General features: G+C 34.4%; 1 protein-coding gene across 1 annotated transcript in view; it reads right to left on the reverse strand.

Moving 5' to 3' along the window:
- Positions 1–12,271, reverse strand: part of Rit2 (Ras like without CAAX 2) — a 298,683-nt gene that overhangs the window by 85,724 nt on the left and 200,688 nt on the right. The window lies entirely within an intron of this gene.

Here is a 12,271-nt window from a genome sequence, read left to right on the forward strand (position 1 = left end):
TACATCTTACAGTGTCTTACACAGTTTCTCCACTAAATTTCTTAGATTTATCTTATTAGCAAGTTTATGTGGTGCAATTCAGGTAATGCCAACAGTCCAACAGCCTTCTATGTCAGATAAGAAATCAGTCATCATCCATACTGTAAGATTTTCTGAAAACCAGGACAATATTCCACACAACTATTTGATTGTCTCCATCAAATGCTATTTAATGAGATTTTGAAATACTTTTATTGGTAGAGGTTTCACCAAAATACATGGAATGCCATAAAGCACTCATTACTTTACAAAATACAAGAAAATCATCATTTACTTTATTTTACAAGGAAAGCCCATCTTCCAGCAAGTTTATTTATTCTCTGTGGTTCTATCTTGATATCCATAGAAAGTCAATGAACCATATATATGTTCTCTAAACAGAAATATTTTTAATATTTACTATGTAACAAACTGTGGCAGTCATCTGTTTTGTAGAGAAACTTTTCTTTATCAGGGAAATATGCCCCATTATTCTAATAGTTTAACTATTCTAATAGTTTAACTATTGCCACCTTGAAATTTGTGTAGAGATTAGAAAGTAAATTTCTATTCCAGAAGTGTTTGGAAAGGGCAGAATAGTCACTTAAGATATACAATTATAAGCTGGGTTAACCATCTTCTGCTTAGTGCTATAATTCATCAAAGGTATCAGACAATAAAATTCTGTGATAACTCACCTTTCCTGACAAAACCTGTAATGAGAAACAGAAAATGGAAGAAATCCATCTATTCACTTGACCCAATGTACAAATATTAAGTAGGGAAAAATGCCACCAAAGTATTCATCTTTTAGTCATAATTCAGCTGTAATTTTGTAACTTTGCTTAGAATACTTAGTTATATATCTTTTATAAACCTTATTTCTCCCCCATTTAAGAAAGTTCACAAAGTCCATTCTGTGTTGAAGATAATATTTAACAGTTCTGCCTGAAAATGTATTGATTCTTAATTTGTCTCAGGTGCACAAAGTATCATTTCCCAGCTTCCTTCAGAGTTAGAAATTACATGAAAGTCTGTAAGAGGAGAATGATATGTAAACACTTTTAAGATATTGAAGTATATAAAAAATAAGTATTCTAGCCAAATAATAAATGTAGTGAAATTCAAGTGCATTAAAGAACTAATACATCATTTATTTCTTAAGGTGATATTCTTCAAGTATTTAATTGAAAAACCACAAATATGCTACAGGGCCAACAGTGTAATTTATATTACACAAAGTTCTGGAATAGAAAGTTGTAAACAATTTTTATTATATTTTATTATTGTTAAGTAGTTGAACAAAAGGGTTACCATTCAACATTTCAGGTTGTGAGTACAATGTTTCTTGATTCTTTTCAGTATTTAAATATCTGTCAGACATAGAGACAAGGGAGACAAGGGCAAGTGAGTGGAGTTGCCTGACAGAATGTCAAATGATGCCTGCTGTTGACCAAATTGTATTCACTAGGTAGTAAAAGTCCAAATGTCAGTAGTACTTCAAAGGATGGTTTTCCAAAATGAGTACAAACCCACTCTCTTTAAATATGATTGTGTTCATTAAACCCATCCCCATACTATTACTTCATTTGGTTGGTTGTTTTTTGTTTTTTTTAACTGTATTTTTTTTGTCTTTTCTTTTTTGGTACTGGGGATCGAACCCAGGACGTTGCACTTGCTAGGCAAGCACTTTGTCACTGAGCTACATCCCAGCCCGTATTACTTCATTTGGGATTTACAAAAGGTAGAAATAAATACAGAATACTAAGTAATAAACCTAAACTGACTAAATAATAGGGCTTTGAAAAAGTCTTTAAAGCAGATATCCCCCAAAGCAAGTTTTATTTCTTCTATCAATCCCATGAGGAGTACTGTCTATTCTGAAGCATAGAAGAATTTCTTCCCATCTCCCTGCAGCTCTCAGTAGGTTGCAGAAGGCTATACAATGAACTTGTTTTCAAGCATTCTTTGTGACAACAGTCAAGCCTCTGGCAGAGCTGAGAGAATGAAGATGAATCCAAGAGAAAAAATGACCTGCTTTTCATGGCAATGTTCACATAATCAAAGGATGGAAGCTTCTTTTTAGGTTAGCCTTTGTGTAAGGAAATGATATTCTTCATTAAATTATCTATTTCTCAAAACTAATCCTTATGAAGGATGTGTTTGTATGTTTCTGTTATTGTTAATTCATTTGTAGTCAAATACAGAGCGAAGTTGTAACTTTTCAAATTGTTTCATTTTTGATCTAAGATTCATAGATTACAAAAGACTGTTTAAAAGGCAGAGAAAGGGACTATTAAGATTACCAAGTTAGACAAAATATGTCCAAAAATTTCTTGACCTAAGGCATACTAAATTTTCTATTAATCATTTATGTCTGACCATGGCTAGCCCTGGCTGTCTCCACTCAAAGAGAAAGAAGTTGAACCTCGAATCAACTCTTGACATATTCACACCAATAATGACACTTATTTTTCAATTTGCATTCCAATTTCATCTTTTCTTTCCACATGATGCCCCTGAATAATTGAAAACAAGTTTCATAAATTACAAATCCACAGGAAACTCCTATATGTACAATATTCATTTAATTATTCAACCCTTTCTGCCATTTTCATTGTGAGTAAAGTAATAGGTGTTTCTAAAGCACTCTCTGGACTTGGAAGGAAAGCTGAAGCTACCTATAGCTCTTCTGTGGAAATGAGCCAGAGGCCCAGAGCTTGTATCTGAATGAATGAAACACAGGAAGGTGAATAAATAATAAGAGAAAATGTAAGTCAGTTTGATAGCGTTGGAAGAGAGCTAATCAAGGTTTTTCTTTTATTCTAAAGGGAAATTGTGTGCTATTTATACCAGTACTCAGTCTCCTCTTTCCACAGACACATTATACACAGCCATGGTTATTTTACACTGAGCCTAAGACTACACTGATTTTCTCATTCCTAATAACCTAGAGATGGATGGATGTATTTTGTCTCAGCATCTCCTAGTTGCTTACTATGACTTCCTAAGGAAGGATATATTTAAGAACCTCCAAACCCAATGACAAGTTGAAGATGACATGAACTGAGCTTACTATCTTATCTATATGATAGTCTTTGCTTAGCTATAGGAATGTTTGCCTGGTAGACAGCACCAAATACCTGATGTATCTTGAACTGATCTGGTATCTCAAACTACTGTGAACAGCCTGAATAGAATCCAGAACTTGTGACACATCATTGTCAGTCCCCACTCTCAAGAAGTTGGGCTCAATTTTATACCCAAATCCAGTCTAATTAATAGCTCACCACATTACTTGAGCCAACAGCATTGTTATCTGTTCTCCTTGATAAGCCTTCATATTGATCTCCGAAATGCTGTATCTCACATGATGCAAGCTCTGCTGACTGATGTACAAAGCTGGCCATCCCAATAACTATCTGTTTTGTCTGCTGAAGCATAGTATGTTTTCCTTCCTATGGATCTACTGGTGATGTTCCTGTGTATCTCAGATTTGATCTCTTCTGTATCTGTGATTCCCTGCATATACAGATTTAATTATTTGAAATAATTTTTCTTTGTGGCCCTCAATTGTATATCTGGATCTATGAACATATGGCAATAAAGATAATACTCAAACTTCTGGTACACCCTAGAAATCATTCATTCATTTACAAACATCTTTCTAGTTTCCTTGCAAGAAATTGCAAAATAATCAAATACGGTATTTTCCAGAATATTATTTGAAAATATAAGAAAAAATGCAAAGTTCAAAAAGTAAATAAATGGGAGCATTCCTAGCTTAGGAAATTTTCGAGTTGTCTGCCTTTATTTATTTAGGTTACCTGGGGTGATTTGCTCATATGTTAGGTCCAGAATTTAAAGAGAAAATCTAGCCTTGAGATTCCCCAGAATATTCTCTTGAAACTACAATGCACTTTGCATTCTCCTGTATAGACATTTTAACGAGATCACATGTCATTCCAAATATGCAACTGTATTAGTTTCTTCAGATTGAGTCTTCTGCCCACAATGTCCTTCCTGGAAATTTCTGCCTCAGAATTTATTTTTTTCCCCTAACATTTTCTCTCCTAGGATGTTGATGCCTCAAAGAGATCTATGTGCATATCTTAAAGCCTCTCAGAACATACTACAAGCACTTACTCATTGATTCTGTTGCCTTTAGTTAACATCTTGAAACTCACTTGGGCATGATTTTTAAATTTAGTTATTTTGTTAAAATTGAGCTCTAATGTTTAATTTGAAATAGGTTTGACTGTTCTTCATAAGACTATTCACCCTGGGAAGGAGAGATGTGCTTCATGATCTCCTACTGATTTGACTTCACTATTTTTAGCACTGTCAACACTGGTACCATGAAGACATTCATTAAAATGTGGCTGGTGACAAGAGGCCTTGGGGGGCTTCTCAAGTGTCTTACAAGTGGGAGGGAATCAATATCCCCTGAACACAACCTAGTTTTCTGGATCTCAACTCCAGATACCTCAAGAAATGTATCCAATGCCCAACGTATGAAACTGTAACCTCTCTGTACATCAATTTGATAATAAAAATTTGAGAAAAACAAACAAACAAACAAACAAAAAAAACCTTAGGAGTCACCAAAATGCACCAAAAAATAATAAATAAAAATATCAAAGAAAACAAGTAGCTCAAATTTCAATGATTTATTTTATTTTGTAATTTGGAATATTGACATCAATAACTCAAAATTCTTCGAAATCCTAAAAGTTTGGACCCTTATAGTGATGCTGTATTTTCAGATGTGCATTGTTCCATTTGTACATGCTAAATAGTACCTGCTTATACAACAACTGTTTTTTTTGTTTTGTTTTGTTTTTTTTGGCCAGTCCTGGGCCTTGAACTCAGGGCCTGAGGACTGTCCCTGGCTTCTTTTTGCTCAAGGCTAGCACTCTGCCACTTGAACCACAGCGCCACTTCTGGCCGTTTTCTGTATAATGTGGTTCTGGGGAATTGAACCCAGGGCCTCATGTGTACAAGGCAAGCACTCTTGCCACTAGGCCATATCCCCAGCCCCGCAACAACTGTTTTGAAGAGTACACTTTGAGAAAAGGAAATCATAGCATAGCATCTCACTCATCTTTATGTATTTCATCTCTAACTGTGAAGGTGATTATTTAAAAAGTACTACAATTGCCTCCATGGCAGTCATTAACCCTGGTTGTCACTAAGTTTGCCTAGGGAGCTGCTAAACTTTACATCAACTAAAACGGAATTCATGAGGTAGTAAATCTGGTTTTGGAAGTCTGTGAAACTCCATAAAAGACTGCAATGTGTGGTCAGCATTGAGAACAATCTCCCAGCCCCACCCAGCTTCCCAGCTACTCTCATTAAAATGGTACTTGACACAAAGTAAATGAAAACCAATAAATCTAAAAATAAAAAGAGTAAGTTCTGCTCTAAGAAAGGAGTTCTTAAGGGAATGGAAAACTTAACGGCTTTAACTTTCTTTTTAAAATCTTTGGAGTAGTAAATGGTACGTGTAAAAATATTTTATTTCCAACATTATTTATGAAAAAAAATCTTGATATGATATGTATTGCTTGTTCTAAGCTAGGAAGATCTTTAATGAAATTAATTCAATAATTTTATGTCGAATGATGCCCGTCCTATTGAAATGGAACACATGTGACATTTCTGAAGAAATACCTCTTTCCACATTCATATCTGAGAATCTTTACAGCATTGATTCACTCATGACTTGGAAATTAGCATGCATGAGAATGTCTTTAATGTATTATTCAAATGGAAATTAGAATAACACAGAAATATTATAGTATCAGGAATTATACTATTCATCTTTTTCAGACTTTCTTCTAATTTACAATACCTATTATATAAAATATCTGTGACAGAAAATAGCCCAGTCTTAGATTGCAAATTGTTAAAAAAAAAAAAAAAAAAGAACCCCTATTTCTTTGTTAGGAAAGCCAAGACAGGGTTAGCCATTCAGGTTTGTGAATTCTCCCTGAGAGGAATCTCCATAGGTCTTTATGTGCAGATTTTCCTTTGGATTCAGGACTGACTTGATTTGTAGAACAGATTTTTTTCTTGTACATGATATTTACAATTCAGATTTCTTTGATAGCAATGGTTTAGGGACTACTTGCCTGAATAGTAGGCTGAAAAATAGAAAACAATATTTCACTGCATATGGTCTTGCCTTTATCATCTGGTAATAAATCTGGTGGTTGTATTCATTGCCTTGGCATCTGTTTGTAGGGTTCACATAAGTTGCTTGAAATCCAGTTGTTCTTTATCACCACGGTGTACTTCAAACTTCTCAGCATGGTTGGTTGTGACATAGTTTGTTACTTTTTTATTCCATAAACCTTAAGTCTAATACTTCCAGTAGCTATTGATCAGGGTAAAGCCTAATGGTTAACACCAAAGTTATGTAAATAATAACTATAACTGTAATAAAACGCACTACCATTCATATAATAAGTACACATACTAAGAAAAACCTATTGCCACTGATGACAAAGTTTATCTTCAGGAGTGGAGTAGTCTATCTTTAGGGATACAAGTAGATGGTCCCATATTGTACAGTTATGGTCTCCATGCTGGTGACCAGGACTACACAATAGGCCACAATTACAATAGTAACCTCATGTGGAGAGATTATTTTTCAGTTCATATTTGTAAAATATTTATAAAATTAAGTTTCCTGTAATTGCTGCAGCTCTGGCACACTTGTGATATGAATGCTTCCAAAAATTATCTTTTAATTATTTCAACATGTTTTAACATTTTATGATCCCAAAGTAAAAGTGGATCAGTGCATTATCTGCCTATTACAAATAAAGGAATAAGTAGCACCTAGATTTTTAATAGATTCATACGGACTTTGCATAAGCCGGGTGTTATTTATACCTCGAGGTAACCAAATGTCAAGGATTCATTCTACTTAGAGAAGATATATGAGCAGAAAAATAATAGAACAAACAGTCTCCTCAACTCATTATGCCACATCCTAAATCATCAGGGACAGTGCAAAGTAGGTTTGGTAGCTTAGAGCCTGCCTAGATCAGCAGCTGGACTATCAAAGAAACTGACGCTGTTGCTTTTCATTTTTGTGTGTGTATAGTGGCTAAGAAAAATTTTAGTTAAGGAACTGATCTACTTTGAATGAACTGTGCACCTAAGTATCATGTTAGAGAGTAAATGCAAAGGCCTCTCTGTTCCACCATTTAAAACAATGGCTGCTAGCATTAAAAGGTTTCCCCCTAACAGTGGGGTTCCAAATCCTAGGATTCCTTGGCTCCATTCGCATTTTGTGCGGAACTTTTAATGAATCATTATGACTGAAGTGACATCAAATCTTTTAGTTTCACAGAACCTTTTTATATGAATAGTTCTTTCATAATGTCCTAGGACAAGAGAAATACATAGCCGTTCACTATATTAAGTAACGAAGTCCAAAATCTTAATAAGCACTTAATGTCCTAATATCATGTTATGTTTGAAAAACAACTCATGTGAATTAAAAGTAGTATTTAATTGTAAGTAAGCGAAAGTACTAATGAGATGCATGGGCTACTGTGCAATTTCTTCAATCTTGGAGCCCATTTGGGCATATATCCACCTTTATTTCCAATTTCACAATGATTTTAGGATATTTTTCCCTTATTATTATGATAATTACAGAGAAACCACTTCTACAAATACTAAGATTGGATAGTTGTGTACACTCCCACATCCTTTGTGATGTCCCCAATTGAAAGGGAATGATTTTATGAATCCTTCTGGCTCATAGTAAGGCTACCAGCACTGCTACCAGGACATAGAAGTTGCTGTTTGATACCATTATTCATGAACCAGTGCCTGAGATTGGCCTCATATAGCTAATCACTCCGGTCAGGTACCTCTCTAAACACAATTCAAGGTGCTTTATAGTAAAAGGAGTGAAAAATGTTGCTAGATAATAAAATGTCAATTATTACATTGTTTCTTTCAATTGAAATATAAGTACTGGTTTTATGTTTTGGATTAAAAATTTCCCTCAGGAATTAAGGTTTCACTATATCTAAAACTATTCATTGACATTCATGCATTTTAGTCTAGTCATGGTAGCTTATGATTAAAATCTCAGCTTCTAAGGAAAAAGAGATCTCTTCAGTTTAAGTCCAGCCCAGGGAAAAAGTAGTACAATTTTGAACTCACCACCTAGGCTGAGAGGAGTGCTCCACTGTGCAAGAGAGAGAGAGGTAAGAGGATGAAGGTGGAAGGCCAGCCTGGGTATGAACAGGAGACCCTACCTGAACACTTAATTGCAACAAAAAGGGTTCAGTCTGGCTCAAGTGGTGGAACACTTGCTTGAAAGTCACATGGCAATAAATTCAAACATAAGTATGGCCAAAAAGTTAAAACTAAAATGAAGTCCATAAATTCAGACACTTGAGTTCACAGGTCCTTATTGCAGTTTCCCTTGGTGAGCACATTTCTGATCATATAATAGATGGTCATCAATAAATGACTACTTATTGAGAAGAATTATGAGCAAAATCACAGAGGAAAAGTTATGAAATATTTCATTCTCAGTAGTATCTTTCATGTTTCTTCTACATTGTTTCATTTTTGAGTTACCACCTAGTACCGAAAAATAGACACTGCATTTTCTTTTGTTCTTTCAGCTGCTTCTCAATGATGTTTTAGTTTAATTTAATTTTTTTAAATGGGCACAAATTAAGAAGAAAAAACATCATGTTATGTGGAACAGAAATATGATTCCAAGATGGTGAAGTGTTACAAAGGTGTTGAAAGCAAGTTTACTTCTGGAATAAAATTAAAAAGACTGAGCTTTACATTCCTGAACATCATTTCTTTTCAGAAAGGAGAGGGGAGGGTATTTCTTAAAGCTAATAAAATAAAATGAATTTCTTTGCCCTTGGCCATGGACCCAAAGCAAGAGGAGACTCCATGGCGTCGTGTAGACAGTATTGAGCTGGGAGTAAGAGAGCACAATGCTGAGTGAGCTCTGAGCTCTGAGCCCTGAGAGAGCACAATGTCACTTTTCTTGCTGATAATTGCTGAGTTTAACTAAGAGAGCACAGCATTAGATACAGAATGGGGAATGAAGGCTGAGTCCCCTTCACACCAACAGTCCACTGAGACAGACGTGAGCAAATTATGAATCAACATAACCCAGCTCGCATCTCTGAATTATTGAGTATGAAACTAAAAACCTTGGAGAGGCTTAAACAATCTATCAGCAGCTAAGCTTTCCTTCGAAAATTAGCTCGTGATAGGTAATGGTCTTTCTTATACATTTTAATTCCTTTTAACAGTTTAAATAGCATTTGAGTAATAGCTTCTTAATGTTCACCACAGAAGGTAACTAAATCTTTAATGGACTCCCGCTGCAGCCTGCTTAATATGTAATTTAATTGAGGTCTATGTACAAAAAGTTTTGTTCTTTTATTTTAATATTTGTACTTGTAGATTTGTTGGGTAACCATGTTTTAGTCTGACTGTTTAGCATGAACACAACTAATATTTGTATGGGAATGAAATGGGAATCTTTGAAATGGAAGGAAACACTTTTTTTGGAATATTTAAACTTAAATTTAGAAAATACTAGTCTTAGCAGAAGAGAAATGTTTCACTAAATGCTTAGATTTTTGTCCATGTATGTGCACATATTTGTCTTGGTTTTTCAGCTTTGCCACTGTAAAATAAATTTTAAACAATAAAAATATCTTTATTGAAAAGGTAATGATCAGGGAGTTACAGCTACATAAGTATTGTAATGATTACATTTGTTTTTAGACAATGTTACCCCATCCTACATTTTCTTCCACTTACCCCTCCCTGTTAACCTTCCCTCCAAGTTGTAAGGTTGATATCCACCCAATTGTTAAGTGAGTACAATTGTTGTATTAGTTCATCCTTTGAAATTGTTGTATTAGTTCATCCTTTGACCTGCTGTTTCTGTGATTCCTTTTTTCTCCTCTGGTCAAATAATCTGATACACGAGACACAAGACAAATCATTGAAAAAGCAATACTTACAAAATCATTTGGTATAAAACAAATGTACAACTCATGAGGGGAGCAGGAAATGGGGAGGGGAAAGGCAGGGGGAAAATGAGAGAGGAGGTAAAAGTTGGATAAGAAATGTACTTGCCTTATGTATGAAACTGTAACCCTTCTGTACTTCACTTTGACAACAAAGAAGAAAAAAATTTACAAAAAGGAAATTAAGAGAGATGAAAGACAAAAAAAAAGACTGAAAATTAGAAAAAAATAAGAACTACGTTCTTGGAGTGTAATGACTTTTCAAATTTTGATGTTCTCATTGAGGCATGTAAACTTAGTCTTAAGTCTTGGTTTCATCTTATCTGTCCTTTTGTTTTATCTGTCAGTTGTGGGGCGTGAACTCAGGGCCTTCGTGCTGTCCCCGAGCCTCTTTATAGTCAAGGGTAGCACTCTACCCCTCAAGCCACTAGGCCACTTCCAGCTTTTGAATGGTTAATCGGATATAAGAGTCTGGGGACGTTTTTGGCTGACGTTTTGGACGTTTTGGCTTGGAATTGTGATCTTCAGATCTCAGCCTCCCAAGTAGCTAAGGTTATAGGCATGAGCCATCAGTGGCTGGCTCATCTCTCCTTTTTATGTAAAAGTTAGTGCATCTGTTTTATAAAACTTGAATAGAAGAATTTGTTAAAGCAACAACAACAACAACAACAACAACAACAACACATGACCTGTTGTATTGTTTTAATGAAGGATGCTCCATTCCTGATGTGTTTCTGCCACAAATAAATGATTGATATGAAAATACAGAATGCTGAGTGATATGCAGACAAAATCGTTAGTTAATGCTTTTTCTGTTCTCTTTCTTTAATGCATTGATCTCATGTAGCTACACTGCTGTTTAGAAACATGTTTTAGAAGATTTTTGTAACAAAAATTTTAACAGGAAACAGTATGACTTTTATTGCCACTGCAGTGCAGATTTAGATGGAGATAAAGGATTGAATCAGTCACAGAAACAACACATTTTGGCATTTTCTTCATTCTTCTCCAATATTTCTTTTCCTGTCCTCCATTTTGGTGAATAGAATGAGCTTATTAGCTTAATGTTAACAGCACGTGTAGGGATTTATTTCATTGAGTATCTCTGCTATGTGCATTTGAAAGGAACATAGAAAGAATGGAAGAATGCTTTGCACTAAGGTTTCTGTATGAGCAGATACTACTATCAGTCTGAAGGACTGGAGACAGTTGGGATGGCAAAGTGTTTTCTTAACCTATGAGATTTTCTGTAGCAACTGACGGTCAACTCACTAATCAAAACAAAAAAAAATCTTTCACAGAACTGTATTATCATCATAAAGAATAAATTTGTATAGGTCTTTGCACACCATTTTATAATTTAGTACTTTAATGTTTATATTAGGTCTCCAAAAAGAATAACACAGCAAGAATTACAGAGGATAAGTCTGTTTCCTGTACAGGACAGATTCTTTTCTCTGTGTTCAAATATTTATAATTAATTTTTGAAATTAAACATTAATTTTTTTTCCAAATAAACAGGCCAGTTTTAAAAATCTGAAACTGACTTCTGGAGAGCCATGTTCATGTGAGTTATCTTCTCTCTTGGGACTAGAAATGGAGTGTCTTGGATGAGACAGAAAAGAAATGAGGTTTAAATTAACTTTGTTTTCAATTTCATGCTTCTTTGCTCTTCTCAGTCTTTACAATTTGTGAGAAAAGAAATTACAAGGGGGAGGAGGAATAAAAAAGCAAAACCTTGAATAATATTATTAAAGAATATTGTAAAGTTAGCAAATAACACTGGAAAACATGCTCCCAGGTAATTCTGAGAAATGCATTTCGATATATTTTGGGAGATGTAAACTTCATCTTCATTTATTTAGAGATCCATATTTATTTGTGTGAAGAATTACTTATAATAAGTAATACCCAACTATCTGAGAAGTACATTGTCAAGTGAAAAACTACACTGTTTTAAAATAGGAGTACTTAATCTTTGATTATGCAATTTTGTATTTTAAAAGATTGATAGTTTTGAATAGATTAAATATTGAACATGAATTCCTAAGAAATTAGAAAGCATTTTATTTTACATTCTGTTACCCCTGGAAGTGCTGTAGAAATATTGAAATCCTTTGATATATGTATCTCACTCTTCTAAAATCCATTTTCATTGGTTGGCTTACTGTCAACAATAAAGAATGGTCTGAACCATTAGCCACAGAGAA

This window comes from Perognathus longimembris, chromosome 15 (genome assembly GCF_023159225.1).
Source record: "Perognathus longimembris pacificus isolate PPM17 chromosome 15, ASM2315922v1, whole genome shotgun sequence".
Lineage (NCBI taxonomy): Eukaryota > Metazoa > Chordata > Mammalia > Rodentia > Heteromyidae > Perognathus > Perognathus longimembris.